This window comes from Danio rerio, chromosome 1 (assembly GCF_049306965.1).
Source record: "Danio rerio strain Tuebingen ecotype United States chromosome 1, GRCz12tu, whole genome shotgun sequence".
Classification (NCBI taxonomy): domain Eukaryota; kingdom Metazoa; phylum Chordata; class Actinopteri; order Cypriniformes; family Danionidae; genus Danio; species Danio rerio.
Window position 1 is genome coordinate 25,608,833 of NC_133176.1, and position 15,330 is coordinate 25,624,162.

A 15,330-nucleotide genomic window follows, 5' to 3' on the forward strand; every position below is an offset into this window, starting at 1 on the left:
CTTTGTGATATAAGAATTACAGCCAAGCATTAAATACATGTATATTCGATTTGAGGTAGCCTGCTATTTTTTAGAGAAAAATATCTAGGACAGGCCTATTTATTTTATTCTTTTTATTTGGTTTATTCTGTTTTTCTAGTGCATGAAAATGTTCTGTTGTTAATATGTTCTGTGTGCTGCTGTACACATTTTAAAATATATATTATAAAGTTCAATATTTAATGTATCAGACACAAAATAGACACGTCAATTAATATTTTTTATTATTAAATAATAATTTAATATTAATCTGACCAGTTAAAGGTTAATGAGCAGTGGTTGTCGGTTGGCAAAATTAATCGAAATGAGTATCCCTAAGATCTATTATGCAAAAATCACTTTTTAAACAAAGTTGTGTTGCAACAGCTTCTGAATTTGGCAGACTCTAATGGTAAAAATGTATTAATTATACATTTTTCATAATCACATTTCATAAAAACATTCTACCTTTGTATATTTCATCACAGGGGGAGCCCCCATCCATTACAGATAATCTCTCCCAATTGGCATAGACAGCCCTGAGTGAGAAGCAGCCATCCCCGTTGGAGTTGAAATCTGTCACTATGTTTAATTTAAAACGACAGTCACAAGACGGTACAATTAAGATAAAAGCCTAAAAGAGGCAGCTTCAAAAAAGTTATAAAAATATTTGAGGGGTATTTTGAGCTGAAACTTCACATACACTCTCTAGGGACATCAGAGATTTATTTGGCATCTTGTAAAAAGAGGCTTAATAGGTCCCTTGACATACACCTAATTTTTATATTTATGCACATATTCATTTACTTAATTTTAAGGCAATGGTCTTACTTACTTTAAGTAAAGTCAGCTAATTGCTTTTTACAATGTAATCATTGAGTCTGATCTTAGCATGTTGCTGCTACACTAATTATTTTTATCATTACTTTCTAATAATAATAAAAAACATATTACATTAATTATTAATTTGACACTTCTGTAGCCTTGGATAAACCATTTTAGATTTTTTTTTATTTACTAAACAATGACTTCACCCTCTCTGCAAAATCTTGTCTTCAACTGCTTTTAGACACAACACTAGAAGATTACTGCACTGACAATATTTAGATAGTTTTAGAATTGAACTTTTTCTGTATAATTTCTAGATTTGCTGTTTCAGATTGCCACTATAAACATGATTGTTGCGCAGACAGATGGTGAGTATAGAAAGAACTATCTAGTGTACAATATATGTGAGTTGTCCAACATTATGATGCTTTTATGATGGATCATGCTGAAATGTGGATAAATGTCTTGGCATGAAACTCTGTACAGTCTGCTTTGTCTCATAGAAATCACATTGTACAATCTGTCATTAGAATATCTTTTAAGAATAATGAAAAAAACATACAGTGCATACATAGCAGGCATTAAATGTTTTCTCTCTGCACGCAGCTCGCAAGGTTCTGGAACAGAGCAAGTTTTTTTTCTGCATTGGTGTTATGTTTCTTCTACCTTGGACATCCAATCTATCTGTATTTCAACAATAAATCAATCATCTTTTACTCTAAACATTAAACAAGATCCATTCTCATTTAAAGTAGATGTTAAAATCAAGGAAAAAAGACCTGGATGTACCAGGCTTAACTAAGTTAATTAGGTTAATTAAGCAGGTTAGGGTAATAAGGCAAGTTATTGTATAACGATGGTTTGTTCTGTAGACTATCGAAAAAATATATAAAAGATTAAAGGGGCTAATAATTTTCACCTTTAAATGTTTTTTAAAATTTTAATTTGAAGTTTTTATTCAAGCTGAATTAAAACAAATTACACATTCCCCCAAAGTAGAAAAATATTATTAGACATACTGTGAAAATTTTCTTGCTCTGTTAAACATCATTTGGGAAATGTAAGAAAAAAATAAAATCCTAGTGGGGCTAATAATTCTGACTTCAACTGTATATGTTGTCATCTTACTCAGTTAATTGTTTCTTAAACATGTACAATTATCTTATTATTACAATTATCTAAATTCTAACTTCTTTATTTGAAAATAAAAGTACATAAAAATGCAAGTACATTATAAGTAATTGTAATTAAAATACCTCCCTTTCTTTACTCTTTCCATAAATAAGTATACCGTAAAACGCAATAGTCAACTTTATCAAATGAAATGAGAGTAGTTCAACTCAAAATTTACTAAGTTAATTTAACTCATTTGAAAATAGTTTTGAACTCAGTGTGGAAGGTAATAAGTTAATTAAATACCTCCTTCAACTTAAATGAAGTAAGTTCACAGTACTCATATAGATTCGTTTTTTTTTTTTTTTTTTTTGCTAAAATGGTTTGTAGCAATTAAAGAGTTCAGTTGCAAAAACCTCTAAAACCTATTTGAAACTTTCTTCAAAAATGACCATTTGTTACAGGATCCTGTATGCAAATTTATGGCAAAGAATATTGTCTTTTAAAGGTAATTGGTTTCCTCAAATGGTTTGAGTAGTCTTAACTTGTTGGGTTTTACAGTACTCAGTTGGTTTGAGTTATCTTCATTTAATGGGTTTTACTGTGCTCAAATTGCTTTATTTACTCAAATGGATTAAGTTCACAGTACTCATTTGGATAAGTTTTTTTCTGGATTTTAATTGACTCTAATTAAAGAACTTTTTAATTCCTATCGCTGCAATGTTTACAAGATATTATGAGTGCAGTCAAAGGTCACAAAACATGCTATTAATACAATTTAAATCCTAATAAGTTCCAGTTTATACTCCATTAAGATCAGTGTATACATTTAATGTACAAACAACCTAAATGTCTGTAAATTAGCTGATGCAACAAACAACACAGATAAATTCAACATAGCATACATATTAACACCTTTTCCTCACTCTGTTGCTACTTACATTGAATCATTCTTAATGTCAACACGTGATAAGCAAATACTAGTATGTTACTGAGCATCAATTGTCCTCCAGTCTAAACTCATGTCCATTACAAAGCATGCAGATCTTTTAGAGTTTTGTGCAGAGAAACCCGGTCTGTGGTCAATACACAGTGAAATCCACAATCAACCTGCCATTGCTGTGGTCATATCCAAGTAAATATGCGATGAAGTATTAGCCATGTATTGTGGAATGTACTTTAGTATGACAGTGGCCAGAGCTGACTTGTTATCTGGCGAGTGGGATCAAGTTCTTAACCTTTCCCTCGACCTTGTGGTAAAAACAACAATCGCTGCTGATGTGAGTGTCGCGTGACATCAGAAAGGGAGGAAAAACGATGAGGAGAGAGGGAGAGAGAAATGTTTTTATTTCAGCAGGGGTCTGTTTAAAATACCCACTTAATCCAGCAGACATCCTTAAATGTATGTATTTACAACGCTCATGAATCCTTCCCTGCGTGAGCGCCATTTAGCACAACAGTACTCTAGGAGAAGACAGAGAAGTGCTGTAGCTTTTTAGACAGCTTGGAAACAGTGGTGTTTGGAAAATCTGATTGAAAACTAATATGACTCCTTTATTTCTGCTTAGAGCTGCAAAAATTACACATGGTTTTTAGTTTATGTTGTGCTGGTTGATATAGCAGTAGTCTAGGGTCTATATGGCCAGAGGAGAAATGGTCATCCCCAACTGAGCCTGCTTTCTCTTGAGGTTTTTTTTTCCCTTCACTTTCGTCGATTGGTGAAGTTTTGTTTCCCGCCACTGGCTTGATTGTTTTGGAACCTGTGGAGCTGCACATCAATGGATTTGCTCTTCAGAGTTTGAACTTTTAGCCGTGAAAATTTAACCAAACTGAACTGAACAAAACTAAGTTTCAACTCTAAAACCTGGACTGACACAAATTCAATTTACTAGAACTTCTACGTTAAGCTGCTTTGACACAGTCTACACTGTAAAAGCACTATAGAAATAAAGATTAATTGAATTGAATGATCTCACCGTAGTCTGATGCCTAAAAATATAATTTTTTTTAAAATACTTTTTTGACACCAAGTAACAAATAATTTGAAGGGAGCCCGCTATATCAATGTGTTTTTAAAAATTTGGATTGATAGGGAGTTTGAAATTGTTTTGTATTAGCACAGCTTTGTACTGATTGTTTACTTTCTCTAAATCTTGTACTCGTAATACCTTCTGATCACAGCAGTAAGAAATTTTTTTTTTCTCAATATTCTTATATTGTTCATTCATTCATTCATTCATTCATTCATTCATTCATTCATTTTCCTTTCAGCTTATTTCCTTTATCAATCCGGGGTCGCCAATTCTTATCTTGTTTTACAGGGAAAAGTTTTAACGATTGTTTAAATTAAGCTTAGGAGTGTATCAAATTGAAGCAAGCTCATCCAGTAATAAAACAGACAAACATGTTTTCCAACATTTAAAATTCTAATTCCAATGTAGAGGAATTTTCAAATCTTAGTAAGAGATATTTGTTAATTTTAAGCATGGTCTCAATTTGTTTAATTTCTCAGGAAATCCATCTTATTGGATCGCAAGTAAATGGATATAGATTTAAAGATGTTTAAATATTTGTAATAAAAAACAAACATGCTGAGAAAGATGTTGATTATTTGGCAGTGGATTACATTTTTTGGCACTGTGAATATAAATTTACGTTGTTTTGCTTGATTTAAGATGTTTTTAAAGCCTTAAATTGTGGACTTTAATCTCACCTGTGTAGACCTCACCTGTGGTCGACTGACCATGTAGTATATATACAGTTGAAGTCAGAATGATTAACCCCCCTTTATTTTTATTTTTTAATTTTTTTAATATTTCCCAAATGATGTTTGACAGAGCAAGGAAATTTTCACAGTATGTCTGATAATATTGTTTTCTTCTGGAAAAAGTCTCATTTGTTTTATTTCGGCTAGAATATAAGCAGTTTTTAATTTTTTAAACACCATTTTAAGGTGAAATTTATTAGCCCCTTTAAGCTATATATATATTTTCGATAGTCTACAGAACAAACTATTATGTTTATAAATGTGTTGAAAAAAAAAAAAATTTCTCGGTTAAACATAAATAAAAAAAAAAAAATCAAATGGGGGGCTAATAATTTAGGGGGCTAATAATTCTGACTTTAACTGTATATAAATATTTGAAATACGTTGGATTTTTAAAATCTATTTATACATGGTCTGTTCTGGTCTTATATTTTGGCAAAATACTGCTTTATTTGTAACAGACATGCAGTACAAAATATATATTTGTTTCTTCAAATATTACTAGAACTGTAAATGGAACAAATACTAAAGCAGACTCATTAAGTAGGTGGAGTAATAATCATTAAACAAGTCTTTAGGGAAAACTTTCTGAGGAAATTTTTGAGCAAGCATATTAGTACAAGAATCAGTTATTAAGATTATTTTACATAATGTTTGAAGAGATCGTTTTGCTTTTTTGAGCATACTACGAGGGTGCTCTGAAAAACAGCGTGTGCTGTGCATTTAAGTGTGCATTTATTTCTTTTTTTATTCATTTCTTTTTTTATTGCTATTCATTCTTTACTGGAAGCATGCATTTAGTGTGTGACTGGTGCAGATTGCAGTTTAATTAGCTGTTAATCATCTATAGAACATAAATGACCGTGTGCGTGCATCATGCTGTTTTCTGGCCATTAGTGACAGATGAGCTAAAGAGTGTAGCAGGCCATTAGCTCTGCTGCATGTGTCTGTCCCTCACTGAGCCTGTGCCCTCATTACAAATGTAGCCCATTGAAGCAGAGTAGAACAGCTGACAACCACTAATGCAGCTATAAGTCATCAGTGGTGCTTGTGCCCACTTTTACACATACTCACTTTGTGTGGACTTGCCATTGACTTCAATTGCTGTTATACCGGCCTAATGACATTTCCTATCCAGTAAAAAAAATCCTTACAGAAATCTTTTTGCATTTTCAGAGAAGCGTCATTTAGTATTAGAGGTCTCTGGGGTGAGTATAAATCAGCTGCTGATAGGGAGAGAGTGGGTATGTTTAAAAGATTTTCTGGATTAAGAAAAGACCTGTAGCTGCTCTTGCAGAAAAGTGTCTTCTGAGCTTTAGTGAGAGCATTCAGCATGACACTTATAGACAATAGGGGCTCTATTTTAACAATCTAGGCACAGAGTCTAAAGCGCATGGCGCAAAAGCATTGAGGGCGTGTCTGAATTCATTTTTGCCTTTTTAAGGATGGAAAAATACAGTTTGTGCCACATGGTTTAAAGGATTTTAGCAGATTTGTGTGTGTTGAGCATCAGTTAAGATAATGTTAGCACCTGTCAGCTTTAATTGTGGGAAAAACTGGATAATTTTGAGCTTTTGTCAGCTAATTTCAGCTTTCAGGTTTAAACTAATTTTTGAGGCGGGATCAAAATCTGAGACGTAGCGCAAAACTGTAAGTGCAAAGAATTTGCGTCGGTTTCTCATTATTCATAGCGAAGTTTTTTTTATACTATGAGAAGAGCCAGCTTCTTTATTATTCATGACTGCACATGCTTTCCAAAGGCAAGGCAGACCTGCCAGTGCCAAGCTGTGAGACACGAACCCACGACATACAGTATTTAGCTGTTCATGAAGGGTCGTATGTGGTTTTTTTCCATGATCCACGGGGTTTGTCGCATGTTTTTCCCCGTGATGCTGTCAGGGCCGACACAGCAAAGCTGTTTGTGTGCAGCAAGCATTTTTGTCGGGAGAGCAGTACGAGTATGGCGGAGAATGGCGGACGTTGTCCTTTATCAGGAGTTCGTTCACATTTAGACAAATAGCTGCGCTGCTTTGTTCGCCTAAATCCTCCAGATTACCAACAGGGCTAATGGTTGAAATAGACGGCAAGAGACCTGCTCTAGTGAGTCTGCATTCAGACGCGGTGATCGAGGGAAAATTCTTCATTTATAGTGTTTATGAACATGGTTATCTTTATAATGATATAAATTGTGGTTATTTGTATATGAAATTACGAACAACAAATGTAGCAGGGCATTAAATTACTGTTTGTTTCTTTGCAATTTAACTTTGTAAACTATAAAATCATGCATCTCCTCTCGGTTTGTGTCTCATTTTAGTGGGCTAACTGACAAGAGTTGTTCACTCCCCTCCTTATCCCCTGCTGGCCACGCCAACTCCTTCCCTTTGCTCACGAGCTCCACTCCCATTATGATGCATCTTTTGAAAAAATACTAAGGAAGACCTGAACCAAAAGTGGGCAGTGTCATGACCCTTTAATGAGTTATGGGTGTGTTTTGAGAATAAACCAAACAGAGTCTCATCTCCCATTCACTTTAAGACTCAGTTGCATCGCGCCATGGTGCATTTGCTATTTACAAAGCGGACTTTGTAATTGGAAAAACTTAACGCTTCACTAGTGAGAAAACAGATCATCTACAGTGCGGGGAAAAAGAATGAGCATCCTTCGGTCAGCGTCTTTACTTTTTCTTTCTCTCTGTATGAGAAAACGGTGTTGTACGCACTCAACTGAAGACATCCATTAGCCTACATATTTAATTTCATTTGTTAAGAGCAAAGATTTGTTTCAAAACTATTTATAAATTCAGTTCTAATTTCCAGCAAATAAATAAATGAACAATAATAACGAAGTGTGGTCAAAAAACCATTATATGAGGAGAGTTATATCCAAACACACATGCTATGCCCCATATGGCTCAAAAACTGATAGGTGGACAAATCTAAGCTTGCCTTTAATAAAGCAAATATAAATATGAATGTAATAAATAATTGTTATTAATATTATTAAAAATAATACTAATAATAACATTATACAAAAGCAAATTGTCATAAATAAACTGAAAAGGCTGAGATGAAGAAGGCAAAGAGGTAGTGTTTTTTTTTTATTTATATTTATGTAAAATGTAATACTTTTTGTAATATTTTAATCCTTTAATTATTTTCATTTGTAAAGATATTTGCACATCCTATGTCTATTAAGCAATGTGTAAGCGTTTAAAGCTCACAACTGGCGCACTCTAGGCTGGACTTTAGACCTGCTTTCAGCTGGTTATTGCACAGTCTATTTTAGTTCTTCAAAATAGCAGCGCGCCAACAATGCGCCTTAACACACCTCCTTTCTAGACCTGCACATCCATGAGTCCACAAAGCGTTGCAAATGGATTTGCTCTTTAAACAACGTGGTGCAAAATTAGGTTGCGCCGGTCTGAAAATAGCAACACATCACAGCAAACATGTCCGGGTGTATAATAGGGTCCTTAATCTAAACATGAACTGTAGATCTTATGACACACTGTTCTTTTTAATTCATTTTTGCACACAACAACAGCTGACCAGTAGTGAAAATTAAAATTAAGTATAAAAACCTTACATACATATTATTCACAAAATTACTTCAATCATAAGAAAAAAATATTTGTGGCTCTTTAAAACATTCATTATAAAGGCACAATATGTAAGATTATTTTTTTTAAATATCCCAAAACCACTAGAACAGTATGATAGATTTTGCTTGCTTGTAAACTTTCATGATCCCAAACCTTTCAATAAATGTTCAAATTGAGATAAATAAGTTATTTTTAATAGTGGCACAGACCATGTCCTGCATCGCTGTGCTAATGAAGTCATACTGCCTCAATTTCCATTTTTATTTGTACAAAACATCGAAACACTTAGGAGGCTTTCTTTAATATGATGCGTGTTGAATTGAACTGCACAGATTAGCATTATTACAGCCCTATAATGTAAATATGATAAAACAGCACTGCTTTTTTACCATGATACTTCCAGCATACTTCCCAACTATATAGTACGTTAAAAACAGTATGTGACCAGAGTAGTATAGTATTAAAAAAAAACAGGACATGAGAAGTACCCGGAAGTCCTACTACTTTCGAAAAGATTCTGACATGCACATCTGATGGATGCTACGCTATCCCATAATGCCACATGAGGGAATTCATGAATAGGAAGCAACTGATGCAGGTAGGTCACATGATAATGACAAAAGGCTGATGTACTACATCTGAATTCCGTTCATACTACTCCCATTCACATTTACAGTAGAACATACTTTTATTATAGAACATTTAAATTCAAATGTAGTACCTACTCCAGTAGTAGACAATTGCTGACACAGGCCATGTGATTACAGATATGGACACTGAGAACGTGCGAGTGACTGCAGTTGACAAATTGCAGTATTGCGCGTGCAGAAACGCACGTTCTCAGTAGCCATATCTGTATGGAAGTAGTGGAAGTGGTTGACTGTAGCTTAATTAAAGCTTAGCAGCTTTTATGAAGTGTCACGTTCATCTCTCATCAGGTCACATTTCTCTTTGACAGATTTAAGCTTTACTCTGCGACATACTCCATGTTAATACGTTTTTAATATTCTAGCACATCCATGAAAATAATTTCCATTAATTGATAAAGATAACAACTCCAGTGATTGTAGTAAATATGCATCCTGTAGCAAACTCAAAAGAACAAAAAAAAATAAATAAGTAAAATAATGTCAAATGTTAAATGTGATAGGGAACACTCTACTCTGTCACTAATTGTTGTTTTACTTACTGTTATAAACCCCTAAGAGAGTTCACAATAACACAGCTGACATTTCCTATAATTTTGTGATTTAGCTCAGGTTGCTGAACCAGATCCCACATGGTATATCTAAAACTAACTGATGCACTTTCATCATGTTATTATTTTAAAAAGGTGATTAAGGAATTTACTGAAAGGTCACAATAACAGGGTTGACAAATAATTAATATACTATTCAGTGCTTGCCACAGGTTGGAAAAATACTTGCGTTGGTAGCCGGATTAAAACATACCTTTTACCCATGGTGCATGGTTACCAACATGCGAAAAAAAAGTTCTTTTTAACAATATTTCTATGTATTATTTCACTGGTATACACTGTTTCTTTTATTTTCTTCAGGAGAGGCCATGTGCACCTGCTGATATGTAAAATCTACCGCTGACATTTTGTACAGTATTGCCAAAGCATGTTAGATATGTATAAAATGTGTAATATATCAACATCGTCAAATAACAAAAATATACAGCAAATGAGAAATAAATGACATAAAGGAATAAAAACAGACAATATCTCTAAAAAGTATAATAATTATACGAATAAAAAGTGTAGATTATTTAAATAAGACAAATAAGCTGAGTAACCATTTTTAACGGTGTACACATATTTTGCAGCCAGTTTAGATGTAATTTCGTCCTCGCTGCCTATATAGAAAAATTAATCTGAGTCGTTTAGATCAAAGAACTGATTCTATTTCTTTAGTTTCTCTTACTCTTGTACACGCACTGTCAGCTACGAAGCCAATCAAAAGTAAATCAGGCTTAAAATTAAAATTAAAACTGCATACAATTAACCAACAAACAATGACTTTAAAAAGCAAAACCAAAAGCTGAATCCCGGACATTTTAGGAGATTTAGAAACCCGGGCTGGATGCATTTTTAATTCCCAAAAAGGCACGTCTCTGTGGGTCTTGTGTGTCTCTGCAGAGCACGTGAGATTGTCTGTTCTCGCGCACACACAAGGAGCAGTAGGAAATGTGTAGGGCGAGAGAAGATTTTTCCACTGGTTAATCGATCGAGGATTTTTGGCTATTGGGCGAATACAAAAAAGGGTAAAAGGATGATTATTAAAAAAATATATGTCACCAAATATATTTGGTATATCGTTAATATACAATGGCAGTTAATATACCGGTAAAATACAACGACAGCCAGCCTAAATCAAGTCTATGCATGGGAAGCACAGCTATTGATGTTATCCTAAACATTTAAATGTATTCAAAAATATAAATCATCTGTCATATTTTACTCTCATTTATATTTAAAACAAGTTAAACTTGAGTGGATGGAGAAAAATTATACAAGAATATTACAATTATCATTGTATGTGTCACCAAGATCAACACAAGTCTCATAGCTTTAAAACAACATGGAAGTGAGCAAATTATGGCAATTTTTCATTTTTTTGTGAACTATCCATTTAAGTGGCTGTAAGGGAGTGAAAAAACTCCATATCCAATTAGTCAAACTACAGTATTAAGTTAACTGAATATGAAACAATTTTAATACTAATAACAAACTTTGCTGGTCCAGTTACAGTAATGTAAAACAGTATGTTGTAATGTACAGTGAGCAGTTTTGTAGGGTAACAGGCATAGTGAAGTGTATCCATTATAGGTCTGTCCATCTACTTCACTCTATTCCTGCTGCTCAAATCAATAGTGAATCTTCACACTGTACAGAGACAATCGATCTGTTTGTGTTGTTGTACATTGAGCCTAATTGGCCACTGGTAAACTAGAGCCTCTACAATGTTGTTTTTGTGTGTGTGTGTGTGTGTGTGTGTGTGTGTGTGTGTGTGTGTGTGTGTGTGTGTGTGTGTGTGTGTGTGTTATAGGAAAGCTGCATCCTCTTATTATTTGCATAAAGGATGACAATACTTTGTATAAATTACTTAATATTAATTAGAGCTGAGGAGCTGCTATCAAACTGATCTGAGAGCAGTTCTGATGTTTGGACTAACACCATATTAACTATAAAATTACCATGTTGACTGATATATTAGTGCGATTTAAAATGATTATTATTTTATTTTTATTTTAATGTTAAAAATAGCACTTTATTACTGTGATAGCAAAGCTGAATGTTTAGCAGACTCCAGTCTTTCATCATATATAATAATAATATCAACAAATACACAGACTTAGTCATTCTGAATTGTTTATTTAGTTATTTACTCCAGATTTTTAAATAATATTATTGTTGTTGATTATATTAATGAACAGAACTTTCAAAACAACAGCTTTAATTTAAAAATCAAGTCTTAACACATTTTTTTCTGAAAATATTCTAATACAGAACATTTAGTAAGTACTTTAGTAAAATGTCAATAACAATATTGAAAACAGTTGTGTATATTTCAAATAATAAATAATTATTTGGATAAACTCAAATCAGATCACACATGGCAAGTTCATTCATTCAATTTTCGTTCAGTTTATTTTCTGATTCATGAGGGGTCGCCACAGCGGAATGAACCGCCAACTTCTCTGGAATATATTTATGCAGCGGATGCCCTTCCAGATGCAACCCAGTTTGGTGCGCAACCTGACAGTGCTAACCACCATGCCAACCACACATGGCATGTACTAACATGTAATAACAAATCCACTATTGGTGTTTCCTCAACATGTTGTACAAATGAATGAGAGAAGAATAGAAGACATGCCTCAATGCCTTCCAGAGTTTCCCTCCAAAGCAACTGAAGTGACTGAGAAAGTCACCACTAGTTCTATCCGTGTCTAAAGATTGTCATGCATTTTACAATCCATGTAACATAGTTGAACAGAATGATAGGAACACAATATGTATATTTCTGTCAATAAATCTACAAATAAAAAAGAAAATATATGCTTCATACAAATGTTTATTTAAATTATTAAAATCCACAAAAAAATGTAGAAAATAGACTTCATTATTTAATGATAATTGAAGCTAAATGTATGACTAAGGTGTCCCTAAATATGCATAGAATCATTATTTTTACACTCAAAATTTGTTTTTTGCTGCGTATTTAAACAACCTATTTAAATAGGCTGAAATAGCACACTTCTTTGTGGGTTTTTTTTAGGACAACTGAATTGTTTTATGCTCAATCCACATAAATTTGTAAAAGGAATTAGGTTAGTTTACTGTAATAGGTTTGAGTTGGAACTTTAAGGATTTGAGTGGAACTCAGCATTTTTTAAGTGTAGAAATAGCTTGATATAAACAGTGTTATAGTTTTAAAAAATTTCATTAAAGTACCTGCAATTGTAAAATCGCTCATATACACGTTACTTTCTATTGGGGCAGCTAGCTAAATGGAAAAAAACCTAAATTTACACATCTGATTTTTAGTTAAGCTGTTCTCCCAAACTGATATAAAGATGACCCAAAATGCTGCAACTCGTCTAGTCTACAATGAGCCAAAGACAGCCCATGTAACAACTCTCTCTCTGGCATTGGTTACCAGTTAAAGCTCAGAACAAGTCAAATTTACTGATGCTAGATTACAGGACAGCCACTGGCACTGCATCCTCTTACCTCCACCTACTCGTAAAGATCTACATGTTCTCCAGGAGCATGCGATCAGGGTGAGAGAGTCTATCTCCACTGCAGAAAAGCAATAAGTCAATTTCCAAAACCTTTTCATTCAATGTTCCTCGCTGGTGCAATGATCTTCCCATTCCCACTAAGACTGCAGATACACTGGTATCCTTCAAACGACAACTAAGAACCCATCTCTTCAGAGAACACCTAAACCCCGATGAATAATACCAAAACCACCTATAGAAGCACTTTCTTTCTCTCTCTCTCTCTCTCTCTCTCTCTCTCTCTCAAAAAAAAAAATACTTTGAATAACTAGCACAATGTATTGCCTCTTCTTGTTGAATCGCTGAATACCTGATCAACTGAAGACGCTTTGACCAAAAGGCAATCATCTCATCTGCTCGATGACTAAATGTAAATGTAGTTACCATAATTGCACCTTTGCTATCCTGGGTAATCTCAGAGACGACATAGTCTTCATTATGAACAGAACTTAAATATGTAAAGTAATTAAAATAAAGTGCTAGTGCTAACCCTACAAGCAATTGTTTCATTTCAATGAGAATATTAAGATCCAATGCTATTGTCATTCATCATGCAATGAAAAAAAGCAACACAAACTAGACCACAAGCATATGCACATACTATAGAGATTGTAAAGGAAGACAGCTATAAAAAATCTTCATGATATGAAAGCTTTAACACTTTTGACTTTGATGTCACCCATAATGTACACCTATTACTGAGGTAAGACACCTATGCAGTTAGTTTAGTTTGACACGCCGTACAGAAGCACTCTCATGTATTATAATGACAGTCTGTGATGTAAGACAGTGATGCCAATTAATGCAGCACCCGGTGGAGCTCACAACAGTACGATCAGTACTTCTGCGACAACTACTCTCCTTTACACATACACACATCAAGGAGCACAACCAGAGCACAAGGAGCACAAGAACACAACCAGAGCTTCATCCTATAGACCATTTTGAGGGATGTACACAATACAGGGTTTCTGCAGATATCATAATGTAAATTTAAGACTTTTTAAGACCTTTTTAAAAGCATCAAGTATTTAATTTAAGTCCTAAATCACAATATCAAAAACTTGCAAAGAGAAAATGCAATATCACAAAGCTTGTGGTAAAATAAAATTATTTAAATTGAAGAGTACTAAAGACAGTTAGATATATCATTGACCTACAGGAAAGAAAAAAAAAAACTTCTTAGGCCTTATTTATACTTTTGCCTGGTGCCGCATCGAGCACCTCCGCTGACTGTGCAAGTATCTCACGAAATGGACAAGGCTTTTATACTTGATGCGTTCGCTGTTGTGATATTCTTTAAAACAACAGGGGGCAGTCAAAAGAAACCCACCGTAAAATCACACGGATAAACAGAGAAGTAATACGTTTCCGGAACTACTTCATATTATTAATATCTTTCAAGATTTTTAAACTAATTATTTTTATTACTTTTAATAAATTAATTTAATGATTATAAAGTTTTATAACCATTTAAGATTTTTTTTAAAATCAAATTTAGATGCATCACCTGCTTTTGTTCATATCTCGAAAAGTTTTACCTATTAAATATCAATGACGAGAGAAAATGGGTTGCTCTCCAATTATATTTTTTATTATGGCAAGAATGAAAGCAAAAAAATTAAAAATAAATAAAAAATAAATAAAAAATTCCTAAAAATACTGACGTTTTTATTTTTTGCCCACTCAACAATTCACACATTACTGTCTGGCTAGTTTCTGTCCTATACTCAAGCTAAAAAGGCAATAGTGTTCCAACAATCCTGTCCAATATCACCAATAAAGCCTAGAAAATGGGCATCAGTATACTGTAAACCGATAGGTTCATATATTCCTTTTCAGTTATCAAAGACATTATTTGTTCCTTAATTTTAGTTTTCAGCTAATACGTTGTTTTAACTTCAAAACTGTTCTATATACGTTGGTATAAAACCTATAAATGGTGGAAAAACATATTCTGTAATATTAAAATCATCTAGGTCTCTACCTTTGCCATGGCATCTATTTTGTTTAGTTTGTTTTAATAAACTAATCCCTCAGGTTTTTCCAAACTTTTACAACAACTTTCCTCCTTTGCTCCGCTGTTGCAATTTCTAGCCAAGAATTATTGGTCATCTGGATATCTCTATGATGATCATACATGAACGGAATATTAATATGTGTGTAAGGCGTACTGTTTCAGACAAAACTTCTTCAAAGTGATTCATGT

The 15,330-nt window shown here is 33.6% G+C and overlaps 1 protein-coding gene across 7 annotated transcripts in view; it reads right to left on the minus strand.

Moving 5' to 3' along the window:
• lrba (LPS-responsive vesicle trafficking, beach and anchor containing) overlaps positions 1-15,330 on the minus strand; it is a 431,164-nt gene that overhangs the window by 71,141 nt on the left and 344,693 nt on the right. The window lies entirely within an intron of this gene.